We start from the raw sequence: 27,163 nt of genomic DNA, 5'->3' as shown, positions 1-27,163 counted from the left end.
ACACTCTTGTTACTTTAAATTTGAATGCTAGATTGTGTTGGAGTGGTAATAAAAAAGGAAGAGGCGGTTAGCCACTGTGGTCTGTTTCTTCTGCATTCCCATAACTTAGATTCTCTCTTCTCCCCTCCATTCTCTGTCCACCTCTTCTTCTTTCATGTGAAGTTGAACTCACTCTGTGTGTCTCTGTTCTCTTTTCTCCCCCATGTACTAGTACCCAACTTTCCAACCTTGAAAACACCATCATCCATTTCTTCCTGTTTATTTATATGTGACTTATGTTTCACTGCCGAGTACAAAATTAAAAGTTTTTAAAAGTTATATGTGATGATCCTAGCTCCTAGATCATTTTCCAGCCTTTCTGAGGTGCTTAACTAGTGCAGTGCTGTGGTATTGTGTTCCCCAAAATATTGTGCACCCTAATAAACTTATCTGGGGTCAGAGACAGAACAGCCACTAGATACAAAGGCTAGAAAATGGTGGCACTCACACCTTTAATCCTAGCATTCCAGAGGTAGAAATCCCTCTGGATCTCTGTGAGTTCAAGGCCACATTGGAAACAGCCAGGCATGGTGACTCACGCCTTTAATCCCAGGAAGCAAGCCTTTAATCCCAGGGAGTGGTGGTAGAAAGCAGAAAGGTATATAAGGCTTGAGGACCAGAAACTAGAAGCATTTGGCTGGTTAAGCTTTCAGGCTTTCGAGCAGCTGAGAGCCATTGGGATGAGGACACAGAAGCTTCCAGTCTGAGGAAACAAGACCAGCTGAGAAGTTGGCCAGGTGAGGTTAGCTGTGGCCTGTTCTGTCTCTCTGATCTTCCAGCTTCACCCCAATACCTGGCTCCAGGTTTGATTTTTTTAATAAGAACTGTTAAGACTCCTGTTACACAGTGGCAAAAGTACATGACATTGAAGACTTACACACCGAGGGAAGGTTTGAAGTGTTCAGTTGCTGGGAGTTGTTCAGAGGGTATGAGGATGGCTGGTAGAGGGCAAACCATGAGGCTTTGTTGCTTCCAGAACCATGATGTTAATTGACTGAAAATGGAAATAAAAATCCAGAAAGAGCCCTGTCAAAGCTTACTGAGGGCCCTCCAGTCATTCAGGTGGACATAGCCACTTGCCTACTTCAGTCAGGGCATCCTCAGAGGACGTAGACTCAATTCCCACCATGTCAAAAGAAGGCAACTGTGAGTCGTGTAGAGGGGCCTGTGGAAATGAGAAGTGTGCATTGCTCTTGTTGGCATAGCAGAGCAGACAAACTGCACTGTCACACCAGGGAGCTTCCTGGTTTCCAAGGAACTCTCTTTGTTTGCTTAGGAAAGAGAGTTGGAAGGGAAAACTGCATTGCTTAAGCCTGGTTGTCTGCTTTTCACAGGGCCCAATAGAGTAAGACAATATTTGATATAAACCTAAAGCAAATTAGGAAACACAATTTCATAATTAATTTAGTAATATTTGAACTTGATCTCTCTGGAGGTTATGTGTTTCTCATCAGTTGTGTTTATGAAATAGTTTTCTCAATCTCATAGGCTCCATCATGAAATGAGAGGAAGAGGCGGCCAGAAGCACTCTGGGTTTTAGTAGAAACAGGACTTAACCTTGATCTCGGGAAGATGTGTGTCAGCTTTTCTCAGCTGCAGTGCAGGGTGGCCGTCCCCCAGCCCTGCCCTCCATATGAAGGTCCTGCCCAGATCGATGCCTGTAGACATTTGAGGAGTAGCCATGCTGCTCTGGTGCTCACAGCCTGCTCAAAGCTTTTCAGTCTGAGCCCATGACATGAGGGGAAGTGGAGAAGCAGGATTGTTTATAAAATATTCTTGACTGTTTGCAGTTTCTGAATCCAATGCTCAAAGTTCTATGTTTTGCCTCTCCATTTACTAATAAAATGATTGGGGTACAAATCATTAATAGAAATTAATAACATCCCACTAGATTAGTTAGGGCTTCTGTTGCTGTGAAGAGACATCATGACCACAGCAACTCTTATAAAGGAAAACATTTAATTGGGATGGCTTACAGTTCAGAGGTTTAATCCATTATCATCATGGTACTATATGGTGGTGTACACCCAGACATGGGCTAGAGAAGTAGCTGAGAGTCCTACATCTTGACTTGCAGGCAACAGGAAGTGGTCTGAGACACTGGGCATGGCTTGAGCATATATGAGATCTCAAAGCCCCCACAGTGACACAAATCCTCTAACAAGACCATGCCCACTCCAACAAAGCCACACCTCGTAATAGTGCCACTCCCTATGAGCTGATGTGAGCCAATTGCATTCAAACCACCACCTGTACTTTCTGAGCATGGAAACTGGGTAGGACTGGCAGTTGGTCCTGATGCTGGAAACATTCCCTAACAGTGTGCTTTTCTTTGCTTCCAGAAGCATTTGGCATGTCAGTGCTATACTGTCTTCTGTGGGAATTCCTTTGAGCAGCATCTATAAAACACTTTTTATGAATACGTTGTTTCAATCAAGACCTGAAAGGACAGATATCCATCTTCTTCTCTGCAGGCCATTTTAAGGTTTGTGTTATTTATTTCCATTTTTATTACCAGAGATATTGTTAATTTTAAGGAATTTTTCTAAAAACTTCTTTGATAATCCATTTCAATAAGAGCTCTGCAAGTAGATAATGTACAAATTGTAAAGCTTTAATTTAACTGGGAGATAGACATAAATAAAAGAAAATATGCTGTGGTATATCTCATTCCCATTATCTCATGTTCTGTATGATGCTTCGAAGATATTAGAGATAACGTAGGTTCCACATTGGCTGTAAACAAACTTTATTTCTAGGTTTACAAACCCTTAACTGAATAGATTCCATTAGTTTATATTAGCCATGACCATATATCAGATTTTGCTAGATATTTTTAATCCAGCTAGTACTTATGCATAAATGCACTTTGAAATATCACAAATCAAAACTGCATTTGTCAGTATCAACTAGTGCTGTCACCAGGGCACCCTTAAATGTAGAATCTCTGTGGACCAAGTGTCCTCATTTTGTTCTACCAGGAAGTATTCACCTTAACGTTTCTTGAATGATAAAAAAGGCTTGTGTCTCTGTGTGTGTGTGTGTGTGTGTGTGTGTGTGTGTGTGTGTGTGTGTGTTTGCATTTTGAAAAGCTAGCAATTCTTTTGCTCACTCAAGGAGCAAGCTTGCTGGCAGGGCACAGCTTTCATCTGGAAGTAGACTTGCCTCTGAGATAGCACCAAATAAAATACTTTTATTTTGAAGACACTGTCTGACAAAGACTATATTTGGTTCATGCATCTTTCATGGCTAGAGCAAGCAGCAGAATATACAGAGTAAGGCCTGGAACACAGAGTGGACAGGAACTAAATAAAGAGCAAGTGAGAAGGCACATATGACCTCCCAGCCTGACACATCTTTTCCCCAAAGGCATTTATTTCATTTGGTGGGACTTTTATTCTGTCCAAGGTGACAAATGTTTTTTCCCTAATAGACCTTTACTGTGTTTTACTTTTTTATTTCTTTTATGTCTACTGAGAAATCAGAGCAAATTTTACTGCAATCCTGGGCTAAATTCCAATCTTCCCATTTCAAAACCTCCATTGTGGGGCATCTTGATTAGCTTGCCTTGGAGGGCATGGCTGTAGCTATTTATTAAGGGATGGGAGGTTGATGGGAAGTTGTGCCCCCATCTCCCACTCCACCTCCAGCCTGCGATCTGGTAGCTTGCTGGATCCTGATGACTGTGTCTATAGAAACAGACACACTGGGAGGACACACCTGAATGCACCTTCTCATCTGCAAGCAAGATTCTGCCTCACCTCTCTGGTTTTAACCCTTCATACCCAAAGATTTGGTTTCCTTTTATGATACTGTGAGATTATTTTTAATAAATCACAGAAAATATGAAATCTACCCCATAACAAAATTTTAAGTACATGGTTAACTTCATGTATATTATGAACGTGTTCTTTGAGAATTGTAGTAGTTTGTCTTCTTAACTTAAATTCTACACCTACTGAAAAGCACCTCTACATAGACCTGGCGCCAGCCCCCGCCCTGCTTCCATCTTCCATGAGTCTGACTGTGACTACTTGTCCTTCTGGGACAAACTTCTTTCACTTTGCTTCTTTTGTAATATCCTCTTCTGGGCATATGCTACACTGTAAAACATTCGTTTGTCATTGTGTTTGTGCCTGTGCACGTGACGGGGAGTAGAGTGTGGATACCAGACGGTGAATATGGAGGTCAGAGGGCAGCTTTGTGGAGGTGGTCCTCTCTTTTCACTTTCATGTGAGCTCAAGGACTCAGACTTAACCACCAAGGTTTACCAGCTACGCCATCTCCCCTCCTCTCCTTTTAAAAAAAAAATTATATGTTGGTAGTTTGTGGATCTACATGTTGATTATTATAAATAATGTTTAGTAACTAAGCCATGAGGATGTCTCTACAAAGCTCTTTTCTCAATTCCTTAGATATATACTCAGAAGTAGGATTGTGGGATCATATGATAATTCTATTTTTAATTTTTGAAAAAAAAAATTGTGCTGTTTTCCTGAGTGATGATTAACATTTGAACACAGCCCTGTGCACATTTGAGCACTATGGTATCTCTATGTCTTATCAACGCTTGTTCCTTTTTGCTGATTTAATAATATCCTTTTTGATAGTTGTGAGGTGACAGATTTCTGTAGCTGTGACCTGGTTCCATGATGACCTAACACAAGTTGACCATTACATATCTGCTTGGAGGATATCTGTTCTAGCTCTTTCTCATTGTTGTTTAGCTTTTTGGCTAAATATCATTTGCTTTTGGCTCTTGAGTGGCAGCAGCCCTTATAGGTGTTGTATATTAACTTCTGCATGGATGGATGAAGAGCAGGTTCCATATCACTCTGTCCATTGCTTTCTCCCATACACAGAGGCTTTTTACTTGATGTTATTCCATATGTCCATGTTGCTTTAGACATCATTCTACCTTTGGTGTAAAAAAAAAAAAAGAAAAAACATAGGTAGAGATAATGTTGAGGAACTATTTGTGCATGTCTTCTATTCATATCTTTTTCGGGAGGTGGCCTTAGGTTTAAGTCTTCAATCAGTTGAGGGTTGGTTTTAGTATATAGTTTAAGATGAAAGAACATCTCATTCTTTCCCAGTTTCCACAAGGTGGTGGAGAGACTTCCTTTACCTTATTTTGTAGCTATCAGGACTCAAACTGTCAGAGACCATTTGATTGGGTGTAGGTCCTTTTGTGACTATCCTCTGTTGTCTTGATCTACTTGTCTGCTCTATATTGCATAATTTTCTTTTAATTACCATGGCCTTGTAGTCTATTTCCATGTGAAGAAGTATATTACAGGTCCAGAATGCAACTCTTGCTTCTCAGAGTAATTTGGTTATTATTGTTCTATGGCATTCCATATGAATTTCAGGATTATTTTTCCATTTCTGTGGCAAATTCGATTGGGCTTTTGAAGAGATTGCATTGATTTTTGTGAATCACTTTGGTTAGCATAGATATTAGAGCAAAATTAAAGCTGTTAATCTATAAACATGAGGTCTTTCATTTGTTTATTTATTCCGTTGGGTTTCTTCAGCAATATTTGGTAGTTTTCAGTATTCAACTATTTTGTCTGTCTGTTACTTTTGTTCCTAAGTGTTTTCTAGCTTTATATTTTTTATTGATTAATTTTGTTGTTGTTTGACAATGTCATGCTTGTATACAATATATCCTGATTACCCTCATCCCCTACCCTCTCAAGCTCCCTTCCTCTTTACCAGTCTTTCTCCCAGGTCCCAGACTTTTGGTTGTGTTTTGCGAATTGTTTATTTTAAATGGGGCAATCTGTGTGACCATTGAAATAGAAGTGTTCACTAGATCCTGATCAGATCATTGGTGAGTGCACAACTGAAAACAGTGATTTCCTTGCTTTCTGAATCTATCAGCAACAAACAATTTAGCAGTGAGAGATAGGAGCCCCTGAATGAGTGCCTCATCTGCTGATGCCTGACTGTAGACATGCCCATTCTTGTGCAGACCCAGTGTGGGCATCCAGAGATGCTATGGGTTTATGATTACATGGCTGCATCTTAGCCATGAGATGACCTCTTACAGCCAAACTGATCTTCTGATTCTGAGATTTTCACTCCGTCTTCTAAAATGTTCCCCAAGACTCAGAGGGTATGGGACAAATGTCTAGTGTAGTGCTGAGTTGTCACATTATCTTGGTATTTGAGCAGCCATGGATCTATTCATTCCCATTCCCTGGAAAGGGAAAGGCTTCTCTGATTAAGACTGAAAGTAGCAATTGTCTATAGGTACAAACATGAATATTTAGCAGGCAACTCAACACCGTGTCAACTCAGCTAAACCACCTGTTCCTGAGTATTTTATGTCTTACGGCAAATGAGATTGTTCTTGTAATTTCCTTTTCGACTGTTAGTTGTTATTATGTAGAAACAATGTATTTTGATGTTCATTTTCTATCCTGAAACTGTTGACTTTATTAGTTCCTATGCTTCTATATGAAACCCTAAGAGCTCTTTATAAGATGATGTCATTATCAACAGGTGATTTTATTTCTTCCTTCCCCATAATGATGTTTTTAATTTCTTGTACCAACCAAATTGTATTAACTAGGACTTTTAATGTTATGTTGATAAAAATGTGTCAAAAATGGCATTTTTTCCTTGTTACTAATTTTAAAGGGAAAATTTTAGGTTTTCTTAATTGGGTATGATGCTCAAATGGACTTTTTATTCATGACTTTTATTATGTCAAGGTAATTGCTTCCTATACCTAAATTGCTGAGTAGTTTTGTTTTGTTTTGTTTTAATCATGGAAGGGCATTAAATTTTGACAAGTATTTTTCTTTATCTACTGAGATTATCCTGTGATTTTTATATCTTTTTATTGTTAATACAGTGTGTAGTTGGAGTGCTTCTCTCCAGGTTCCCCAAGCCCCAAAATCCCACAATCCACTTATAAAATAATTGCTCAGATGCTTATATCACTTATAAACTGTATGGCCGTGGCAGGCTTCTTGCTATCTATTCTTTTATCTTAAATTAACCCATTTTTATAAATCTATACCTTGCCACGTGGCTGGTGGCTTACCAGAGTCTTTTACATGCTGCTTGTCCTGGCGGTGACTGCAGTGTCTCTCCTCCTTCTTCCTGTTTCCCCAATTCTCCTCTCTCTTTGTCCCGCCTATACTTCCTGCCTGGTCACTGGCCATCAGTGTTTTATTTATATAGAGTGATATCCACAGCACTTCCCCTTTTCTTCTTTTTTTTTAAAAAGGAATGTTTTAACTTTAACATGGTAAAATTACATATAACAAAACAATCATCAGGCAAGAATTGCAGTTACAATATTAAAGAAGATGTCCTATCTATCTTATATTTGTGAGTTTAAGGTTTTATATCTAACTTATCTTTTATCATAATTGAGGAGATTACAACTATCTAGTCTTCAACCATATCAAAGACCTGAGAAGGAACATAATGGTACCTGAGAAATGGTAGACAGATGCAAGCAACTTTCGGAAATGTTGCAAGAGTAGACCAAGACAGCTGGCAGCCTGGACAGTCACCTCATGTTTCTCAGCATTGTTGGTGCATTCAAAGTGGCTACAGGCCTAGAGTATATGACAGACCATTTTTAGAAGCAGGAATTCTGAAAGACCATCTTACCCTGTCTTGGCAGAGTACAGTGGTCGCTTTCCTTGTGTTCATTCCGCTTGTCCAGAAAGGACAGCATTGTATTTGTACTGTCACCCGTCAAGGCAAGGGCAGTTCTTTGCCCAATAGGCCATTTTGTGCCAAGAAGACAAACTTCCAAATGGAAATGTCTTAGCAGCCCAACATTCTCTCGGGATCAAATTGGCGCAGCCAGGAGCAATTGTGTCTCACGTCAACAGAATGCTAAGTTATTTAAATGCCATTTTCTCTAGGTCTATGAAGTGTTTGAAGATTACCCATCTATCTGAAATATATCTATGTATATCTAGAAGACTTAACATGGCTACAAATATGATTATCATAGATGACTAATTATTAATCTACTTTTTAATTATCCATTACAATTTTAAATGAGTTACATAAACATAATACCTTAAACAAGAATAGAAATATATATATATATATATACAGTATAACAAAATTAACTTCAAGTTTGTATCAATAAACTAAAATATATACCAATGTAAATCATTTTAAACAAGGTGTTCTTTAAAAGTAGGTTCATTAATCTACCCTTTTATCTTATCATCTCTATATCCTCCTATATATCTATATCATATCCCTTTTTCTTTTTTAGAAAGAGATCACATTTATAATCAACCTGTTTTAAATAAAAATATTGGTTTTTCTCTGTCCCACACCAGAGGGCTCTTCTGATTTGGGACACAAGAATCTCTTAACCATTTTTCTTTTAAAGCAATATGTCTGGGTTTAGAGGGGGAGTGAGCCAATTCCACCTCTAAAGCCAGCTTGGTATATTTGGGAATTTGGGCGTAGCATCTCTTACTACTCCTTGCTGGAAGGGGGCGCTGTATCTTATGGGGATGCAAAGAAAATTTTAGGCCTATGGGGTAGTCCTTGAGGTTGTATTGTGGGAGCCAGTTGCCTTGAAACCGTTCTGGATGTTGGATCATCTGGGCCATGGTGTCATCGGAGATCTTTCAGGGGGTCTTAGCTGGTCAAACCTGATGTATCTTAATATGGAACAAATCCATGGCCTCTGGCTTTCTGTGAAAACAAAAGCAGAACCTCTTTTCCAAAGTAACATATCCTTATATCCAAATTTTGAAGTCAAGGTACCTTTAAAATATACATATTGGTTTAATTCAACATCTTTTTCGATCAAATGTTTTTTTTGCAGTTAAAAATCCCAAAGACAACACAATCCAGATTCTCTGTGTAATATTCATCTTTACGTGGCTTTTTTATATTAATTTATTTTTTTGTCTCTTTCAAGCCTACATATACTTTACACACATTGTAAATGATTTTATGTGAATCAGTCTTTTTGTGAGCCTATTGCTTTAAACTGTAGCCTTCTAAACCTGAAACAGCGCTGTGGCTGTTGGCTCCGCCCACTTCAGCTTTCCAACATGGCGGTGATACATTTTCTGCCAGTTCTATGAGTCATCAATTCTCAGAAATAGTGGGTCTATGCTTCTTATCAAAGCAGCATGTAGCCCAGAAACTTCTTCTTCTTCTTTTTTTTTTTTTAATACTAGTAAAGACTAAATCTACCACAGCGTAATGTGCCGCTGGCAGACACCTCATTCCCGCCATACTGCCCGTGAAACCCACACGCCAGGAACCCACCAGGGTTCAAACCCGCATTTTGTGTCATCTAGCTGCCCATATGAGACAAGAAGCAGGAACCTGGTTTTGGCTCTGTTTAGAATTGGTTATTAAATATTCTCAGGTTTAAGGTGGAAACTTGAGCCGTTGGGCGCCATTTGTTGCTGGAGGGCTTCTCTCCAGGTTCCCCAAGCCCCAAAATCCCACAATCCACTTATAAAATAATCACTCAGATGCTTATATCACTTATAAACTGTATGGCCGTGGCAGGTTTCTTGCTAACTGTTCTTCTATCTTAAATTAACCCATTTTTATAAATCTATACCTTGCCACGTGGCTGGTGGCTTACCAGAGTCTTTACATGCTGCTTGTCCTGGCGGTGACTGCAGTGTCTATCCTCCTCCTTCCTGTTTCCCCAATTCTCCTCTCTCTTTGTCCCGCCTATACTTCCTGCCTGGTCACTGGCCATCAGTGTTTTATTTATATAGAGTGATATCCACAGCAATAGTGTGTCATATGGAATGGCTTCTGGGTATTGAACCATCCTTGAAGCCCAGAGGAAAATCCCACTTGTCTTGGTCTATAATCTTATTTCTGTGCTGTTGAATTTGGGGTAAGGATTTTTTTTTTTTTAATCTCTGCTCATGGGAAACACTGGCCAGTAGTTTTCTTTCCATAGAGTATTTTCACCTGGCTTTGGCAACAGCCTTGGCCTTGTGTAAGAGTTTTTGTAGTAATCCTCTTCCATTTCTTAAAGAGTTTGAAAAAAGATTAGTGTTGATTTTTCTTAAGTATTTGATAGTTTTCCAGTAACGCTGCATAAAGCCTTTCTTTGGTGAAAGGTATCTGATCATTGTTAACTTAGTAGGCAGTTACAGGTCTGCATAAGCCTTCCTGTTCTTGCAGAGTAACCACTGGTAGGCTGTAGTCTAGTTGTGGTCTAGGCTGTAGTCTGCTCCACTCAGACTATCCAACTTCTTGGTATCTGGTTGTTAATTTTGCATTGCTGATGTAGCATGGAATCTAATGCCCTCTCCTTTGCTCTGGTTTTACCTATTTGAACCTTTCTCGAGAAAAAAAAAATGTGTATTTCCAACCTCATGTGATACTAATGGATTTCTTCTTCTAGATAAAAAGCCCCCTTGTACCATTATAGCATCATTTTTCAAATCACCCCTTTCCCCCCTTTTGGGGGAAAAAAGCCCATTTTATGTTGTTTCAATAAAATCTTTTTCCTGAAAAATTGTATAATTCAAATTTTAGCCATCTAGATATCTTCATTGCTCCTGTTTTGGAGTTTCTTAAGTTACTGCATTTCACTTTAAGAGCACAAAGAAAGGAAAGGGACATTAAATGTTATCTACTAGTATTTCTCAATCACCGCTTTGGGTGGGGCCATTCTTTGTGGCATAAGATTGAATTATGCATTTTAGAATTTTTCAAGTCTCTGGATTTCAAAAACCAGAAGCTAGCAACTCCTAATAATTTCGGCCACTGTGATATATTCAGATCTCCCCACCCAGTGCTGAGGAGGTCTGCTGATGCCTGCATGCCTCACTTGACATTGATGATGTAGTTGGTGAAATGAATACAGGCTGGGGCTAGGCCTTTTCTGCTCTATCATACTTCTCAAATCCCTGGGGTTTTCAGCCATCTAAAGGTAGATGCCTCTATCTATGCTCTTTTATAGGACTAGTACTTTTAGTTTGGTACTTAAAGGAAATCACGTTTGTTTGATTCAAGAACATGGTTAAGAGGAAGATCGTGTTAGTATTTAGTTCAGGGAAATAACAGAGAAAGGGCATCTCTGAGGATGGAGAAGCAGCTGGGCCTGGACCTCAGAAGTGTTTGTACAGATATTACAGCCCAGCACTGGTATGTCAGTTGTACAGATACCACAGTGGTAGTTGGTCAGTTACTAAAATCAGAAAAGGGGGAAACAAAACAAACAAACAAAAAACCACTGACATCTGAGGAAAGTGTACAAAATGAGGGATTCTTTTAGTACACACCTTAGTTTCTGTTTCCTTCCAGGTCATAGGCTTCCTCAAAACCTAGAAGATCAGTCTGAGGGGAGCTGGCTGGCAGACGCCTGGGTTCTGATTTGCCTTGGCTACCTGCTCACTCCGCCCTCCTCTCCCTTCCTCTGACTTCTTGCTAGCTCATCTTCCATTCTTCATGCATTCTGAGTGTGGAGAAATGACTTGACCAGTTCTGTTCCTCCTCATTCTGCCCTGAGCTGGAGCCAAGTTCTTGATTATAAAGACAAAGAAACACTTGACCTTTGTGAATTTGCCCACCCTCAAAGCTTTGGTAAGGCTCCACCTCCTTGTGACTTATAATGATAGGTATAGGACCTCCCCATGGAAAAGTCAATATTTTTCCTTTTTGTTGTTTTGGAGTTTTATGTAAAAACAAATCACAAAATTCTCTACTCCAGAGGTTACTTCATAGTCAAATGAAAAAAAAAAAAAAAAGTCATGGTTTAAGGAAACAGAGTTCTAGGTTGGAACATCTCACTTTTATAGTGCGATTACCTTCAACATCTTTCTTAGCTTCCACAAGAAGACACAGAAAGCTTGGAGATGAGCCCAAGACTGCTAGCAGAATATAGTCTTTGCTTCCTAATAAGATGAGAAATTCTGTGTGATAAGGTTTCTCATCTGTAAAAGGTCACATTTATGAAGAAGGAAAAATAACAACAAAGGACTTCCATTATCATACATTAGTTATTTATGGCTCCATGCCTTAGCTCCTGGGTGAGGTTTTTTAAGACAGTGTTTCCTTGTCTTGCTGTCTTTTGTACATAGGACACGAAGTTATATTTGACTTCACGGAGTTTCTCATTTCCTGAAATAGACTACCAGCTCTGTAAACATTGAAGAATAAATATTAGCTTTATGAGAACACGTTTCTTTACTAGTTGAAAAATAGCATGTAATAAAAAATACAAGGATGTAATATTGAAAATTATAGATCAATATGCCTTCTTATTGTGGATGTATATCTAATCCTTACACGTGGAGTCTGTGTTTTCAGAAAAATGCATGCTGTGTAATACCACTTGTGTCTATGATAAATGTCCATCCCTCATATTTAACGATACATCTCAAGTGACTCTTGCCTTACTAGTGAAATGTTTGGGCTTATTTTCCATTATGATGTTGAAAATGCTGTGGTTCATCGCTCTGAATGCTAGGAATTTCACACAATCCAAAGTTAGTAAAATGCTTGTAGATTCCTTCTTGGCGAAACATCCCCCCCCCTCGCCCTCCCCTCAAAAAGGAAGCTGCCTTGGAATTACATTAGGAAATTTTGAAAGAAAAGGAAATTTTGTGAGGGATGTTTTTAAGAGTCAGTTGTGACCTTGCACAGCTAATCGAAACTTTTAATTGTGCAAACTGGAGTCCAAAATCCATTTAAAGTAGCAATGGAAACATGCCAGCCATCAAGTATGGCTCCAAAACCTTCCATTCACAGCCCACAAGAAGGAAGAGTAACTCACATGAAGAGGGATGTGATGAAACCCTGTTTTCAAGGGAAAAAACAACCCAATTGTGTTCCAGTAATTCACTCCCATCTAAGGATGGCCACCAGTTGTCAAAGTGCCACTGACTTCTTTCATCACATACAGCCTCTCTTCTGCAATGACTCTGTGTTGTTCTCATGCTGAAGACCGGAAGTGATCTTTATACTTTAGCTCAGACATACGACAAGCAGGCCTAATAGGAATGTCTCTTTGTAATCATCTGCCTTGCTGCACTTTCTCCAAATGATTCCACAAAGCTTATCGACTGCTATCTTGAAGAGGCTTAAGTCTGAGTGAGAGCCTGAGTATCCACCCCATACTTTACAGCGTTGATGTCACAGCTCTGGTTTTTAAAGTTCAAAAGAAAATTGCCATCCTTCCTATTCTTCCTTCTACTGACTTAATGTTTTTCACTAATGTGTGTATGTGTGTGTGTAACTGTCATTAAAGATGTTTGTGTCTATGTATCATGTGTTACTGTTTTTCAGTTTACATAGATGGAATCCTGCTAAATAGCCCTTGACAACTTGTTTTCTTCTAAACACTGTTTTTAAGCAGTATCTCCTTTATTAGCCAGTTTTCCACATAAAAAGTACCATATGTCCAACTCACAGAATAGTATTTATCATTCTTTTGTATCTTATGGATGGTCACCTGCCTAGTCCCATCTCTTCTTGACATTAAATGTACAAATAAGCTTTTGATGTGATATGCTCAGCCATATGCTACTGCCAGAGACTCAGCAATGGGAAATCCCTGCTTTTTATATCCTATTGTTCAAGTCTTAGAAGGTCTATTAATAATAATAAAAACACTGAGCCAGATGTTGGGGTGAATGCTGAAAGATCAGACAAGCAGAACAAGCCACAGCTAACCTCACCTTGCCGACTCCTCAGCTGATCCTCAGACTGAAAGCCTCTGAGTCCTCATCTGAAAGGGTCTCAGCTGAACTACATTTTCCTGTAGTTCCTGTTTCCTCACATCTTATATACCTTTCTCCACCCTGCTGTCACTTCCTGGGATTAAAGGTGTGTGCCACCACTGCCTGGCTCTGTTCCCAGTGTGGCCTCGAACTCAGAGATCCATATGCATCTCTGCCTCTTGAGTGGTAGGATTAAGGGTGTGTGCCACCACTGTCTGGCTCTATGTCTACTGTAGTAGCTGGCTTTGTCATCCAATCCCCAGGCAAGTTTATTAGCGTACACAGTATATCACTACAACATCCTAACACACACACACACACACACACACACACACACACACACACACACACACACAATCTGTCTTTCTCTTTTTTATTGGCTTTTATGTTTTATTTATTTAATTTTGGGGAGTGGGTGGGTTTCAAGACAGTGTTTCTCTGTCCTGGACCTCACTTTGTAGACCATGCTAGCCTCGAACTTACAAAGAGCCTCTGCCTCCCACATGCTGGGACTAAAGGTGTGCACCATCATGCCCAGGCTTGTCTTTCTTTCCTAACCACAGTTTCTGTTTTATACTGCTGTGTGTACAAGATGTGTCAATCTTTTTTATTGTTTTTTTTTTTTAATGAGTTGTTCTGAAGATGGTTTCCCAGCCCCATCTCAGTCCAGTCTAGTTGTTTCAGAAGGGTGGGCATCGCCAGCAGCAGCTGAACAGGGATATACGCAAACTATGAAGAGTATAAGGGAGGACACCTTCCAGTCTCGCACGTCTGACATTCAGGTGGTGTCCACAAGGGATGCTTTTGGAAGTACATTTGCACATTTGTTCACACTCCATTATCTCAGAGGTCAGCTCATGCAGAGGCCTTTTCCATTAGACCAAGAAAATTTTTTCTTTTTGTCCTTGGATTTCGTAATAACATTAGGAAAAAAAATGTACATGATTCATAAAAGCTTCAGTACCTTGTTAAATATTTCAGACCAATCTCATCGTAAATGTTTTAGTGTCTGGTTCCTTCAGAAAATGAGAGCTATTGAAAATTCTCAGGTGAGGACTGGAGTGGTGGCTTAGCTGTGAAGAGCACATGCTGATCTTGCAGAAGACCCTGGTTCCGTTCCCAGCACGCTTGTCTGTAACTCCTCTCTAGGGCATCCATCGCCCTCTTCTGGCCTCCAGGGGCAACTGCACTCGGGTGCAGTTACCCCACACAGATATACAGGCACACATATAATTAAAAATAAAATGAAATTGGATGTGGTAGCCTACACTGTCAATCCAAGCTCTTAGGAGTTAGAAGTCGGCTGTTATCTAAGAGTTTGAGGGCAGCTAGGTCTACATACAGAATGCCACCAAACCAGTTGGGGGACAGAGTGAGACCCTGTCTAAAACTGAAAAATAAAAAATCTACATCTTTAAACCTTTTTTTTTTAGGTGATAAATATTGGTGGATTTGGGGGATTTTTTATGAAGAATTTTTCCTAGCATCTGATAAATCTTATTTGAGTGATCAAATAAACAAATTAATTAGTATTTGTAGATGTACATGATCATTTATTCTAGTGGTATTTCTGAATCCTTTTTTACATGTCTTTTATCTGTTAGAACAATGAACTTCAACACTTGAACCTCTGTGATTCAAAACAAGTCTAATAAGTAAATGATCGGAGTTTACCGAGGGCATCAACTTCCAAGAGATCAAAATTAAAGTGTAGGGTTCCTAGTTTACTTGAGGCTCTGAAGAAGTGTCCTCCAACATTAAAAGTTTACAGCACATAAAACTTAAGAACATAGGCTATTTCTAAATCCTGTTTGGTTTTGCCACTCTACGAAAGTACAACTTTTCTGGGAATTGATTATATTTTTGCACAAAAGCATGTTTTGAGCCAATCGCTACCACTAAAACAAAACAAAACAAAAACCCAGCCACTTAAAAAACTGAGCTGAGAAGGTGTTTCCCCTGGTAAAGTTCTTGTGCACAGGCAGGAGGATCTTCATTCTGATTCCCAAATGTAGGTAAAAATTCAGGCAAGGAAGTGCATGCCTTTAATCCAAGAGCTAGGGAGGCAGAGATAGACGGGTCCTTGGAACACCCCAGTCAGGTAGCCTAGCCAAATTGGTGAACTCTAGTTCAATGAGAGGCCCTATCTCAAATGATAGGGCCCAAGGGAACTGAGGAAGACTGAAGACACCTGACCTCAATTCTTGGCTTTCACACACATGCACACACACACACACACACACACACACACATGAACATTCACATACGCATGCATGTACACAAATTCGCACAAACATGCATTCAAATGCTTATGTGCAAACACACACACACAAATTTCAAGAAAGAATAGAAGCAATTATATCTAGAATAGATGTAGTCTTTCTGGTTCAGTTACTGAGTTGTAAATGATTTTTTTCCTTTTTGTATACTGCAGATCATGACAGTATAAATGATCTTACCGCTTTCCAAATGTAACTTTCTATCTTAAAAACACTTAATAAGTACTGAGCACTGCCTTTGGTCACCCTGGGCAATGCTCTGGTCATTACTGAAAGTCAAGTTTATAGGGCTTTTATTCCCACACTGCCCCCCTTAATCTTTATTTTTGTTGTACTTGATGGAATTCTGCTAAGCTAAGATTTGTGCCAAGTTTGGTTTTCACTAGACTTCTGTAGCTGAGTATAAGTCCTCAGAAAATAGAGTTCCTGTCAGAGATTCTGACATGCACTCCCTATCGTTGCTCTGCTGCCTGCCAGTCATCACGCTGCTTAAGGCCTTGTGTGGATGTGTGCCATCAATGGGGAAATGCTTTCCAATGCTCCTGACTTTAAGTAGGACTTTTCTAGGGTAGTATGATATTCATAGGGTAACATAATTCGTGCTGTTCTCTTACCAATAAGTTTATCACGTCTATCAGCACCAGCGTCGCTGGGTTCGTATTTAAGATGCTCCTTAGTAAATGTGATGTGTTCTCAGCAGATTGTAAATTCTGTTTCTGATTACTTTAGAAAACCAAGGCTACCAAGTGAGCTCCAGGAAAGGCGCAAAGCTACACAGAGAAACCCTGTCTCGAAAAAACAAAAAAACAAAAACAAAAACAAAAACAAACAAACAAAAAAAAAACCAAACTGTCCGTCCATCTGCATTACCATTACATCTCCATCACCACCGGACCTACAGCCTTCCATGTTTTCCTGTCCATTCTCTCTCAGGGGGCTGGAGTAGAGTGACTGACATTTATATAATTTCATACGTGTATGCAATGAAATATGGTCATATCTACCCCACATTTTCCTCTTCCAACCTCTCCCATCGCCCCCAACATGCCCCCCTCACAATTCATCATCTCTTCCTCCTATTTTTCTTTATAAAATAACTCACAGTCTAATTAGTGCTGCCCATATCATATGAGTATGGGCAGCCTGCTCGTGGCTCCTGGGAAAGAAGCGGATTCCCTCTCCCCCATCAGTAGCTCCACTGTTTGCAGTTCAGCCTTGGGAGCTCCTCCTCCATCCATGCTGGGGATCACCTTTTGGAACTGAGGAAACAGGTCTTGTAAAGCCCTGTTGTGGTCCTACTATTATGCCGTTTGTTTTTATTTTAGAGCCCAGGTAAATTTTTGCAAGTAGCGATTACTACCAAGTAGCTTAGGGGGAGAAAGGTTGGTCATGATGTTGAATTATGAGTTTTTCAGTCAAAACTTGAGAAAATATCCATTACGATCTGAAATGGCACATAGAAGAGTAGAAAATGAAAAGCATGGGTCTTTATTCCGATGGGAAAATCATCGTCTTCGTTTTGAATAAGCTGGAACCTGAATTTGGAGTGTTTTGTGTGGAAACGCTGTGCAAAATTTAAAGATAATACATCATTACCAAAAGTGTTGAACAGACAAAATTAGATTAACAGATCTAAGCAGAAAACAATGCTGGTGGTAGGCACCTAGGAAAATCATTAATTTCAAGAGTGCTCTTAGTACATGCAACACAGAGATAAATACTTAGGGATGGCAAGTTTCAAGGTTGCTTGCTAAGAGAGAAATCACTACTGAAAAGCCTCCCAATGTGGTGAGTACAGTCATAATTTTGGAATCAAGTGATGCGCATTGTCAAGGGCAGTGATACTCTTGGGTAACTTCTGTAATATAAGCTTACTGCTGATGGAAATCTTCACTATAGTACTAAACACCTTATCCTCATCATGAATCTTTAATTCCCCTCTAGTATTTTGACTCTAAGATGATCTACTCTGAGAGGAAATATGGAAGGCTGGACTTAGGCCAGCATAAGGAGATTATGTTGATTTATCCAACAGTGAATTTAAGTCACTTGTAAACTTCATTTGGATATAGGTCTCCTAATGCACTTCTTTCAAAAATGAGTACTGTTTACATTGAAGAGGTGCTTTAAGACATTAGGTGTATTGTTGGTGTGGCCCAGAAAATAAGTGATTGCTTTAATTTACATGTAACATTTGATTTCCTCTTAACAGTAACAGTTCAGTCTGGGAGAATAAAACATTGATGTACAAGTTACCTGACTTCTGATTGTATCTCCATGATAGAAAGGGGTTACAGGTTCAGATATTTGTGCTCCCCTAGCCTGAGAGATGAGAGCCCACCAGCTTTCTCTTCCCCACAGTCTCAGGATTTGGCACACAGCCAGTGTTTCTATAATTTAATTTCATCTCCTGACAGCACTGAGTTGGTACCAGTGGCTGAAGTTAAGATCGGGAGTTTCTTTCTAAATAAACACAAGAAACTATGTTTGTTTGTTTGTTTATGGAAAAGACATTTTTACAGATTCTTTGCAAAAATGTGGATGACACTTGAATAAATACCGCAAGTGAAAATTTTCCAGATAATTTTCACAAGACTGTTTCCATTTATTTGGAATTTTACACACACACACACACACACACACACACACACACACACACACACACAGACAGACAATTTACTGAACAGTGAAATCACTGTTAGAAATTCCACCCTAGAGCTGGGGGTGGTCAGTCCAGAGGCAGACGTGGGTAGATGTCTGTGAGCTCTGGGCAGCCTGGGTAACATAGTGAGACCCTGTCTCAAGAAAGAAAAACAAAATCCATCTCTAAGGTTTAGCAGGCTGTGAGATCATGTGTCTGCTTAGAAGGCTGAACTAAGCAAATGAAATTTTGTTTCACTTAACAGAATTTTATATCTTTAAATTTTTTTGGAGTAAAAATCCACTAGTTAAAATTTTTTTAGATTCCTCAGGAGTATATATATTTGACAGCTTACATGACCCCAATCATAAGAGGAACAGGGCTTTCAAAACTCCGGCTCAATTTGCTCATGAGAAACATTAATTTGTAAGTCATGGATGTATGCTGAGAAACTCTATTTGCAGGGAGAGCAGTTATGTGTATAAATTCCTTAGCAAATACAGCTCACCTGTTTTCACTCATGTTTGTCTTAGCAAAGCAACCCAGCACACATAGAAGTTCTGGGGACCCTCGTCCTCAGTGAGAGCATGCTGTCCCTTCTGTGGGTTGAAGGTGTCAATGCTGCATTTCTATATGAAAAGGAGGTGACGAGACCCAGTGCCATTAACCTTTTATTTTTACTACACATGTACTTTTTTTTTTTCTTAAATTACCTCACACAGCTTCATTTTGCTGAGGTCCTGGAAGGCATGTGTAGAAGTTGGCTCAGAGCAACTCACAGCAACCATTTAAGTGGTTGCTGGACAAATAAATAAGACAATTAATTAAAGGTGGCCATGACAGGTGACTTAGCCAAAATCCTCTAACTTCCATGGGCTGGATACCAGATGGAAAGGGTCCCCTTCCGTGTTCCGTCTGCAAAGCCCAGTTCTGTTTATTGCTGTGGCTTTTGGCAGGCTCTCTTTTCTTGGCCCTGCATAGTCCTTGCCGTGTGTGAGCATATTTTCCTGGAACAAAAATGAAGGAAATACTGTTTCTAAAAATATGCTTTATGAGTTTTTAAAACTGCAATCTTCCTTTCTACTAGTTCATTCACATAGGGATCCTGAGAGATGACATTCACAGGAGAAGAAAAAAAATAAAGGAAGAAAGAAAAGAAATGGCCAATCTGATTTCATCTATACAACAAATCTAACAATATTTTCATAAAATAGGTTAACTCTTCTATTTCTGGGAAATTTTATTTTTGTTGGTTTATAGCCACAGGCACCCTGTTCTTACTAAAAATAGTAACTGTATTTTCTTATTACTTAGTCATACCAGAAAGTTCTCTTTGCACATATTAATGAATATAATTGCATGGTAGGTATTATTTGTTACTTAGAGTTTATAAATGAGAAAATTTAACCATTGACCTTTTAAAAAGCATGACTAGTAATGAGTTAATTTGGGGTCCCTCACTTTCCTTTTCTCTCCCTTCCTCCCTCCTTCTCCCCTCCTCCCCCCCCCGTGTCCTCTCCTTTCCTTCTCTCTCTCTCTTATTTTTCCCATTGTCTTTTTTACTGCAAAAGATCAAGCTTTCGAGATATATTATTTTTATTTTCTGATACGGTATTGTAGAAAAATATTAATCATACAAAAAGTGGGAAGAAACGTACAGTGACAGTTATATGTTACCAAGATAGATCATTGCAGCCTTCCAGACATACATACATGAATTCAACTTACTTCTGGGCATATTTTAAACTAAGCTGTAGACTTCACTACATGTCTGTACATATCCTCTCACGTGTGCGTCATGGCTAGAATTCAAATTTAGCATATAATAAAAATACACAGTTCTCAAGTACATATTTCCCTGAGTTCTGACAAACTTACATGCCTATGTCACCAAAATCTATATATCACCCTAAAACGTGCCCTACTCAACCCCCAAGAGCAAACAGTACTTTTTCTAGAACATTGTATGGGTAGAAATCACATATAATAAACTCTTGTGTCTGGCCCCATCCTTACAGTGTGTCTGTTCCTCAGCTTGCCTTGTGTCTTGGTTTGCTGGTCACTGCTTCCTATTTACTGCTGTTGCCTTCTTTGCCTTGCCTATCCATCTCTTACTGATTGACACCTGGACTCTTGAGCAAATGTGAATGAGCTTCCAAGAACATTCCTGTACAAGGCCTTTCATGAACATGGATCTTCATCTCTGTTCAGGCAACATCTAAAAGTACAACTGTACACAGGTGCAGACTTGGTTTCAGGAGATTGCTTGCATTCCCATCAACAACACGTTATATTTTAGTTACCCACATCCTTAGTAGCACAGCTCTGTCGGTCTTTTTTTCATTTTAGCCATTCTGGAAGTTTCATAGCAGTGCTATATTGTATTCTGAAGTGCATTTTCCTTGACCAGTATATTGAAATCATTTTCATGTGGTTACTGTACATTCATATATCTTCCTCTATAAAGTGCCCATTAAAGTAGCTTCTCATATTTATACTGGTTTATTTGTATTCTTATATTTTTTTAAGAAAAGCATTCTTCATATAAAAATATATACGTGTGTGTGTGTGTGTGTGTGTGTGTGTGTGTGTGTGTGTGTGATATTAGTATTCAACAAATATGTGTTTTGCTAGTGTGGTCATTCAGACTGACTTTGCTACTGATTCTCTCAACAATGCCTTTTGGTAAGCACATATTTTCATTTTTGAGATATATTCCTCAAGATTTTTTTCTTCATTGCTTTTTTTTTTTTTTTTTTTTTTGGTTTTTCGAGACAGGGTTTCTCTGTGTAGCTTTGCGCCTTTCCTGGAACTCACTTGGTAGCCCAGGCTGGCCTCGAACTCACAAAGATCCGCCTGCCTCTGCCTCCCGAGTGCTGGGATTAAAGGCGTGCGCCACCACCGCCCGGCTCTTCATTGCTTTTATTTCTGTTTTCATTTTTAAAAACTCTTTAACTCAAATCAAAGTAATTTTTATTAATTTAACCTTACAGTTTTATTCTTTATGTTTAGATTTATGCTTTATAGTGAGCTAATTTTTGTTTATTATATGAGGTCAGTGTGGAATTAATTGGTCCCTATGTGGATGGTTAATTTCTCAGCAGTATTTGTTTAAAAAATAAATAAACCACTTGACTTTCTTTATAGAAATTCCTGGGTGCTATTCCCAAAAATCAAATACTACTATACTACTCTATGTATTTCTCTGTCTGGGGACTCTGCTCCATCCTCTTGATTGTCTACCTCTTTTTACAGTACCACAGAGTATGAGTTACTTTTCTGTTGCTGTGTTCAAACACCAAGACAAGACAGTTTATAAAATGAAGGGTTTATTTGGCTTACAAGTCCAGAACAGTCTACAGCTGTGTTTGAAATATGCTCACAAATAAGCTGAATTCATGTATGGGAAGGGGGCTGCAGTGATAGATATACCTTGGTAATATATAAATGTCACTGTAAAATTTCTTTCCATTTTTGTGTGATTAATAGTTTTTTATAATACCATATCAGAAAATAAAAATAATAAATCTCAAAGGCCTGATATTTTGCAATTAGAAGGGGGAATGAGGGAAATGTAGGGAGAAGGAAAGAGAGGAAGGGCAGGAAGGGGGAGGGAGGAAAGGAGGGGGAAGGAGGGGAAGACGGGAGAGAGCAGGGGACCCTAAATTAACTCATTACTAGTCATGCTTCTTAAAAGGTCAATGGTTAAATTTTCTCATTTATAAACTCTAAGCAACAAATTATACCTACTACATAGTCATGCTCATTAATATGTGCAAAGAGAAGTTCCTGTATAACAAAGTAATAAGAAAATATTGTAGTTATTATTTTTAGTAAGAACAGGATGCCTGTGGCCATAGCTCCACAAAAATAGAATTTCTCAGAAGCAGAAGAGTTAACCTATTTTGTAAAAATAGTTGTTAGATTTGTTGTATAGATGAAATCAGATTGGCCATTTATTTTCTTTTGGGGGATGGGTGATTTTTGGGGGGTTGTTTGTTTGTCTTGGGTTTTTTATCCATCAAAGTGGGAGGACATGGCAGCAAGTGACAGAAGCAGGAAGCCTCACATCTTCAAACCACAAATGATGCTGAAAGAGCAAACTGGAAATAGGACAAGAATTTAAAGTCTCAAAGCCCACCTCCAGTGACATATCTCCTCCAGCAAGGACCCCCACCCCCCAAAAAAAAAACCTCCCAAACAGGGCCATCAACTTTGAGAACAAATGTTCAAATATCTGAGCTCATGGAGGACACTCATTCAGACCATTACATATGTTGTACTGATTAATATAGATTTACAGTTAGTCTTCTGGTCTGGTGGTATAAGCTATCTGTTCCTTCTTTTCAAGAAGTTTATATGTCCTGCTTCTTGTGACCTTTTATATACATTTAAGACTTAGATTGCTGGTTACTAAAAAATAAAAACAAAATCAATCAACCAAGCAGGATCATAATTGGGGATATGTTGATATTCAGCCTCAGATTGGGAAGAATTGATGTCTGAATATTGAATTTTCCAATCCATAAACTTAAAATGATTTTTCCACTCATATGGATCTTCTTTAATATCTCTGATGGTATTTTGATGTTTGTATTTTAAAAAAAAGTCTTACATGTCTATTATTTAATCTTGGGGTTGATATATATATACATATACATACATATATACATGCATATATATATGTATGTATGTATGTATGTACGTATAGTAAATGGAGAGTTCAGTGGTTTGAATGTATTTCTTGGCTGAGTTTACAGAGAAGGCCTGGGAATAGTGTGGCCATGGGAATATCAAGCATACTTGGTACCCAAGATCTTGGTCTCCAATATCATCAGCCATTGGTGGGAACTAGAGTTCTCTGGGAAGTGGCTGTTTTAATGACTATGGTGGTAAAAACAGAAGGTAATGTTGGAGCAAATGAGTTAAAGTGGCAAAAACAAAAGGATGCACAATGCCAAGGGGACAGGGGCCGACCTGAATGAGCCCAAAATAACATAGTATGTGAGTACTGTGCAGAAGATGAAAAGAATATGTGTGAGTTCATCTCGATACAGATAAACTACAGAAGGAAGCTCTTCCTTATAAAAGAACTCCACTTAGAAGAGGCAGCTCTTCCTGTCCTGAACCTCTCATAAGTGTAGATGCCAGTGGTCATTGACTTCCACAGGAAGTATAAGAATGCTATTGGGCAGAGACCTGCTAAAGATTGTACCCATCAACTAAGTGGCCAAGGTCACCAGTGAGGAGTCATGGTGGTATCACTTAGCCAACCCCTGCCCCCTGCACCATGCTGCTATGTGAACCTAGCCTCTGTGATAGTCTTCCCAGTAACTGTGGTCAGTCATCAACAACCCCAAGGGGGACAGTTTACAAACACGTGGCCACTCCTTCTTAAGGTAGTTAGCATCAAGGGAAACAGAAGAAGACTGAGGAACTACAGAACTGTCCCCATCCATAAGCCACTGAGACTGGACGGCTTGGCACAGTGGGCTATCCTGGATTAGATCATGGATCACAAAAAGAAAATTACCGGAAACATAATTGGGTTAAAGTGGAGGTGAGGCCAGTTAGCAGTACACTGATGTCACTTTCTTAATTGTGGTAACTGCATGGTAATTTCAATATTAACATGGTGTAAATGGAGGAGGAGTATCTAGGAAGGTGATAAATTTGCAACATTTCTGTAAATCTAAAATTATTATGAAGTAAATGTTATTAAAAATAGTAAGAATAATGAGTTAAAGACATGGTACATGAATAAATGTTATCAAATATGCCATGGCTGAAGTAGGATCTCAGGTCCAGGGGTCTCCTCACTTCTGTGGCTCCTTCCTTTCCTCCTAGGACTCCCCTGGATGTATTTGGTAAACTGTGATACTCCAGGATGAAATCCAAATTCCTTGACATCGTTTCTGGCACATGCAGTGTCTTACCCTTGCCTGGCTTTTATTTTCATACTTGTTGACCTCTTGCTCCATGTCTGTTTCCCTCATATATTCAGATGGCAATTCCTTTGCTTCAGGTTGACTGTGACTTTCCTCTTGATGTTACACATACTATTCTTTCAACTTGAAGATCATTCTCAAGCTTAGTTACCCTCAGAATCTCTTAAAAATCACCCAGACAGCTGCAAAAATGACTTGGGATAAGAGCCCTTGCTCTTGCAGAGGACCTAGGTTCAGTTCCCCACAACCATCATCTGTAACTCCAGTTCCCAGGGATCCAATGCTCTCTTTTGACCTCTGTAGGCACCAGGCATGCACATGGTGCACACAAACACCTCTGGGCAAAACACTGATATGTATAAAATCTAATTTTTTTCAAAAATTGTCTTAGAATTCTCCATAACAGCACGTCTTCTCTCAAAGGGCTCTTAGAAAGGGAAGATTCATCCTGAAATCATTTTCCCAGCAGCACATAGTCCATCCTACCCGCCTGCACACATACTTACTGCATGCATCATTCCTGAAGTAAAAATTCCTCTGATGTTCATGTCCCCGTGCCAGATAGTAAGTAAGCACAGTGCCTGGCATGTATGCAGCATGGATGAATATGTGCATACATGAATAAAAGATAGCAAATTTATTAAAAAACCAAGTTGTTTCCTCTTTGTTGTCTTTAAATGTATTTGACTCTGACTAGCACAGTCAATGAATTCAGTCTGTTAATCAGCAAAAGTATCCCAGTTGCCACCTTAAAGGAAGAATGTTACATCAACAATCAATCATGGGTTAGGAGAAGCCCACAGGGCCTTACCTGATTGGCTGCTGGTGGACTCTGGGGGAAGTACAGTCATTGTCTTTAGTTGTAGACCCAGTGAGGTGCCCACTGGGCTCTAATGGACAGTACCAACACAGTCACACCGTTGATTCTGGTTATGCTCTGTAGTTCTAAGCAAAACCAAAACAAATGAAAGTCTGAAAGGCAAGTAGAGAAGAGGATGGAGTATTAGTTGAGATAGGACAGTATGAATGGAGAGTTGAGGTTTATAGTAATCAGAGTATACTTTATATGTGTACCAAAGTTTCAATGAACACATTCCAATAAAAGCTATAAAATACTTTTAAAGGGCACTAGCCTTCCAGAAATAATAGTATAATAGTGATTCAACCAAGATACACACACACACACACGATATGAGGAGTAGCTTTCAGACCCTAAAAATAACAGAAAGTCTGTTGGTATATAATTTATAGTGAGTGAAATAGGTACTATGCTGTTGCCATTCAGTCTGTTGGTGTTAGAAGGCATCATCACTAATGCACACTGTATGCATTTATCTTCATTAGTCATTCCAAGGAGATGGTTTCTGATGCAGGTGGGTGAGCTACTCCCAGGCATTTTAATTTGCCAGTTATTGTACCCATAGCTAAGAACAAATAGTGATTAGTTTCACATTTCGCTCACTGGGCAGCTTAATGTTCTTGTCACCTTATATTGAGTTTTAAATGTTCAAAGCACAAAGAATGTCAAACATATTTCTCAGGCATGCAGGGGTAGGGTCATTCCTAGCCATCTGAATTGCTTCAAGATACAGCAATTAAAGGATCTGGCGACTAGTAACAGCACAACATTACAAGATAATATAACAGAAGTGTATGGAAGATGGTACTATGAGTGCAGAGGGTAGATTATTAAGTTCAGATGGCTCTTTTAATTTTCTTTCACAAAAGCCACCACTTGCTAGTATGTGGGATCTGCGTGCTGGCTTGCTGGGTTGGATTACTACCATTCAAAAAAAGAAAGAGCCCCTGGTGTGATCCCATTTATAAAATACCCTTTGCTTAAGCACTTTTCTTCTTTGAGTATTCTGAGGTGCCAGGGGTCACCCCAAACAGAATGAGATGTAGTGATGGTTAGCATAATGAATATTCACTACCTTGCATATTGGGCAAGATGCTCTAGCCATTACTCACTGATGTGATTAAAACAAAACACCTTACCCTGCATGGTGGAAAAGTTCCCCTTGGAAAAGCCCAAAACATGGAGCAGTTTTGTCCCTGTTCTTTTGCTTAATTGTCTGGGAATCAAATTGTCTCATTTCTGGAGACTTAACCTAGTGCCATTGTTAGCAGAAAAGATTATTTATCGTTTCAAGTGGGCATGGGGAAATGTCAAGCACACAGCATCCCAAATACAAACTTTATTTGTTTGTCTCTTAAAGAATTTGTTTGCATATAATGTTGTGCTCACACCACCGATAAGAGAAATGTATTTAATAACTACTCAGAATTAATATGCTGTAGTATGCATGGCTGCCTAATTTAATTTATCTCTGATTAAGCCTATTATGTTTGAGATCACTTTACAGAAGAGACTTTTTGCCAGCTGTAAGCTTATTTGAATTGTAATATAAGTTAATAATGTGTGAAATAACCAGTGGTACCCACTTCTAAATGTTAATTGTGCCAGCTGACTTCCTGAGTCGATGCATGCCCAGATCATTCATTGACATTACTTAATATCTTGCATTAAAACCTGTATTAGAAAAATGT

General features: G+C 39.1%; 1 protein-coding gene across 1 annotated transcript in view; it reads left to right on the top strand.

Annotated features, from left to right (window-relative positions):
* Enox1 (ecto-NOX disulfide-thiol exchanger 1) overlaps positions 1–27,163 on the top strand; it is a 552,113-nt gene that overhangs the window by 274,766 nt on the left and 250,184 nt on the right. Inside the window, 1 exon segment of the mRNA XM_037208374.1 lies at positions 2,382–2,524. The gene's annotated coding sequence lies outside the window, so the exon portion shown is untranslated.

The sequence above is a fragment of the Peromyscus leucopus genome, chromosome 9 (genome assembly GCF_004664715.2).
Source record: "Peromyscus leucopus breed LL Stock chromosome 9, UCI_PerLeu_2.1, whole genome shotgun sequence".
Taxonomy (NCBI): Eukaryota; Metazoa; Chordata; class Mammalia; order Rodentia; family Cricetidae; genus Peromyscus; species Peromyscus leucopus.
Note: the sequence above shows the minus strand (reverse complement) of the source record. Positions and strands in the feature narration are given on the sequence as shown.